At 35.1% G+C, this 4798-nt stretch overlaps 1 long non-coding RNA gene across 1 annotated transcript; it reads left to right on the forward strand.

Annotated features, from left to right (window-relative positions):
• The first annotated feature begins 327 nt into the window (after positions 1–327).
• LOC118753125 lies at positions 328–3422 on the forward strand. The gene is made up of 2 exons (XR_004994781.1): positions 328–538; positions 3067–3422. It is a non-coding gene; the product is annotated as an uncharacterized LOC118753125 (long non-coding RNA).
• Positions 3423–4798: the final 1376 nt, after the last annotated feature.

A 4798-nucleotide genomic window follows, 5' to 3' on the forward strand; every position in this document is an offset into this window, starting at 1 on the left:
TCTTTCTTTTGCTTTTGACATTTTGCCGCAACTTTATTAGAATTTATTATCTAATTGGCAAAGATCAATAACAAAAGAAAAATAAACTTCCGAAATCAGACCACCTGTACAACCGTTTTTCCGCCCTCGAACTAACATTTTCCAATTGCATTACATACTCAAATTCTGTTAGTTGGGCGGTTCTCACGGTCTCACTGTTAATTAGTGGTGAGTACGCGATTATTAACAGCCGTACGCCACCGAGTGGTGTGTACGCGATCTGAACCAGTTGGAACGTAAATCTGCCATTTCGATGACAATGCTGCTTCTCTGTATTTAACGTTCTCTGCGGTTGACTGGAAAAATCGAAGGAGCAAAATCATAGCGCACGCAGATTTCTGAAGAAAAAATATTAATTGCAATTGCATTTGGAGACAAAAAATAAATTCCAAACTAATAAAATTACGTGAGTTCTGCGTGAAGAATTTTCGGTGATAATAAAAACCCAATTGTCCCGCTGTACAAAAGCCGAAACCAGTTGGTTGGTGAAGATAAAAAAGTGAGTGCAAAAGTGGATTAGCAAGCAGTAAAAGCAAGAATGTAAAAAAAAGAAAAATATCGTTGCAAATAAGAAATTGTAGTGAAAAAATTAATTTAGAAACAAGAAATAATTCATGTGCAAACGAAAATTGTAGAATAAGAACGATTTCACCGCGTTTTGATAGGTCAACTTTTGTGTGTACGTAGCTCTTTGCTGGCGTGTAAAAATGGACTATGGAGCAAGTGCGTTTGGTACGTGGCTCTAGCTACATAACCATTAAAATCGGACACTGGAGCAGAGCATCCTCAAAATGCTTTGAATTGCTTCAAATAAAAGATGTGTACAACACTGGGTGCCATTATGATGGAGCAAACACCAAAATTGAACTCCAAATTTGCCAAATTATTTTGTCTTGTTGGCAATTTCGTGAATAATGGACATTTGCTGGCATATCGACGCTTAATTAAACCAAAACTACACTTCAAATATACCTAATTTCAAGCCATCTTTTGGCACTTGTGAATCCGACACAGGTGCAGCTGACAGGCATTGATTTTTGCGGCGCCACTGCCAAAGTTAGCGTTAGCGTGTGCGTCAGCGTCGGCGTCGGCGTAGGTGTCGACTTCGACATATTCAACAACGTTGCGCTTTGAACTGCGCTAGTCACTCACGCGCCGTGTAGTACTGTCGATGTGAAAGTGTTTTCTACACAAGCGAGGTGGTGGGTGGGAGGAAATGCTCACACAAATGCTGGAGGGAAGAACCTACTGGATTTTTGCAATTTTTGGGTCGTTCGGTGTGCTTTACGTTGTTATTTAAGTGTGTGGTTATATGAATTTCGAGAAAAAAGAAACATTTTGCCATCTCTGTACTATTCAAGGATAATATGTGTGAATGCGATGTGTCCTTATGCTCGTAAAATGGCTTTCACGCCAAGGGGTGGTATTGGCCTTTGGTTTGGCGGCAGTCTGACAGGCGCTCGAGCTAGTTGCTAACATAAATCGATTTAGTAGTGGGTTGGCATACATTCGCAGTGCTATTAGGGAAGATTGGAGATTGTAAGTGGCACAAATGTGCGTTTTAATTTGAAATTTGGCCATACATTCTTATTTACATATGTATGAAAATCAGCTATTTTATTATTATATATGGTTGCAGCACAGAATTAGTTAATTACTTGGTCTCTTAATTAAAAAAAAAAATATTTTGCACATGTACTTAACTATAAGACCATACCAAGATGACTGGGTTCAATATTTATTAAAGAACGAGAAGAACTTTCTAAAATGGAGGTGCTACTCATAGTATGACAAGAAGCCAAGGCTCACCTAGAGGCCTTTCCAGCATTTTATTGTTATAGCGTATGATTTCATATCGAACATTTTAAGTTTTATTTTTATAATGCAAATAAAATACATATGTCGGTATGTGTTCATAATAAAGATTGTTTTTACCATCTTATTTTGGTTGTCCGACACGTCTGCTGGCATCTCAGTACTTTCCTATTCAATTCGTTTACTTCAGAAAGTTCGCTGGAACGTGTTTAACTTGCAAATACCTACTACAAAATCTTAATGTGCGGATGTTAGGCATTCGCGGAGGCTAATGAAGAAAAACATAAAGCACGCTTTTGAAATTGTTAAAAAAACACGCTACGGTCGAAAGCTTCTTTTATAATAACGGTATGTACTAAGAAATTTAATAAATTTAGGGAACGAAACAGAAAACGCATTTTTTTTACATTAAAGGGATCAAAGAAAAAAAAACCGGTTGAAAACGCCCCCTTTAGCACACTTTTGACTGCAATGATTAATAATCGAAGCTAGTTAGAACAACAAATACACATTTATACCTACATACATACGCCCCTCATACCTAGAACGTTAATAACTGCAGTAAGCTAAAAGTGAAATTATGAATAAAATAAAATCATTAACTTAGAAAATGAAAATTTATAACTGATCCTCCATTTTCTAAAGCATTTAATAATACAACTGTGGTGATATAAAAAAAAACGAAAACCGCGAACTGAAATGCTATAAAGAAACATAAACAAGGAAAAGGCTTTAAAGGAAGTGGCATAACGTGTGATAAAAACCTGTTGAATAAAACACGCTAATGTGTAGTGTAAAAAATTTGGGAAATCTAACTTTTTTTTAATTTTATTAAATAATACACAACAAAGAATCGATAAAAAAGATAATAACAAAAATCCATTGAATTTGCAAAGCCGGAGGAACTTTATCCAGCGTAATTAAAATGCAAGCCTAGACACTAAATTTCACTCGAAAGTTTAGAACTATTTATGTATCAAAAATAATACATAAATATTTAAAAACTTACGGAATGTAAGAAAGCTATGATGTAGCAAAAATTAAACAAATATCGCAGGTTAAAAAAATTTCCAAAAAATCTTTTTTCTCATTAAGGCAAAAAATTAAAACATGCCAGCTACGTGCAAACAAAAATATAAAATATAGCCAACATTCAATTGTCCAATCAATTCACTTTTAATTAAATTTACTTATGTATGTATTTTCACGCAGCGGTTAAAACCATCAGAAATACATTTAACCACAAAGCAAAGAGCATACAAAACTGTAATTGACAAAACGGAACTAACAGTAATAGTAGTTTTCAATCAGTAAATCATACACGCTCCAGATCGTTTGCAGCTCTAACCTAAAAAACAAAAAAACCAACAAATACAAGTTCCAACGCTAGTTTCCCAACTTCGCTAAGACAGCACCAACAAAGCGCACAGCAAATTAAAAAGCGTCAGCATCATGACTATGGCTGGGCAGACCATCAACGATCGGCTATTGGCGGCGCGGCATAGCTTGGCCGGTCAAGGCCTGGCTAAGTCGGTGTGCAAGGCCACCACAGAGGAGTGCATCGGACCTAAGAAGAAGCATTTGGATTGTAAGTACATATGTATATAAAAATAATTTGTATTTTATATGCATTCCGATTAACATACTCATATGTATGTACATACATAACTGCTGATTACACGTATCCAATCGTATTTTCCTACTGTGCTCCCTACTCGTTAACTGTGAATTTGTATGCAAAATATTACTTGACTTTTTATGCTCATTCCCACTCGATTTGTATGCATTTTTTTTTTTGTTCCCTTTACGTCTGATAGTGTGCGCCTTGGAATTTTTGTCAGCATGATTCATTCACATTCAAGTTGGCTGTCTTTATGTGTTTTTTGTAACTCTTCTGTTTTTATGCGCAAGTGTTGTTACCAACTGACAACAGGTAACTTGAATGCTGCTGTACACACATTATATATATATATATGTATATGTAGTTGTATTCTTGTGTTGTCGCGTTTGAATCGCTTTATTGTTTCATTGCATTTTATCAACCAAAAACCGGTTAGAGTTTTATGCACGAGTGAGCTCCAATTCTATTGAGCATCCATAATTGAATTTGGTTGCTCTTAAGTGATTTCTGAAATGGAATGGATGGCATAAATGAGTTTATTTTATTGACTTTCATTTTACAGGAATTTAGAGTAGTGACAGTTCTTGCCCTAACATTTCGCACACCGTCTTCAAAAGAGTCACAACTCAAAATTTGGCTTTATTGAAATTATGCGCTAAAAATGTACACAAAGCTTTTATCTATATTATCTTTCAGCAAAAGCTGGAGCAAATTTTTGTTATAATTTGTTTAAAAAACCTAAGGTAAAGGCCATATGATTATCATGTGCTAAGAAATAGTTTTTCGCATTTTCTGACGAACGTATTATTTTGAGTTGTGACTCTTTTTTAGACGGTATGCTGTCTGAAGAACCAAAATAACTGCCCTTTTTTTTTTTAAATAGTCCAATTTTGGTATCTAAATAAAAGTCGCTGCGTTTTAATTATATTTTTTTACGTCGCTGAAAAGAGAAAAGTTCCACTCTTTTTTTTTTAGTTGTCCTATTTTTGTAGAAAATATGTCTTCTACACTAGTGCGATCATAATTGATCATTATTCTTTAATTTTTATTTTTTCGATCAGACTTGGTACTAAAGTATCGATGAGAATATCGATAAGGTTATCTTCAAGTCCATATGTATTACACACAAAAATGTCAAGAAAATTCAAACACTGCTCTTTCTAACTCTCTCACTTAAGAAAAATATGAAATTACCACGACGAATGGTATACAATATTGCGCTGATTGATGTGAAATTCGGGAGAGTAACGTGGATGTGACCACGATTGAGAGAATACAAAGGTTGCGCCGATCTCGGACCGCTATTCCTCTCTTAACGAATTT

The sequence above is a fragment of the Rhagoletis pomonella genome, unplaced genomic scaffold (assembly GCF_013731165.1).
Source record: "Rhagoletis pomonella isolate Grant_MI unplaced genomic scaffold, Rhpom_1.0 Rhpom_scaffold_02122, whole genome shotgun sequence".
NCBI classification, from domain to species: domain Eukaryota; kingdom Metazoa; phylum Arthropoda; class Insecta; order Diptera; family Tephritidae; genus Rhagoletis; species Rhagoletis pomonella.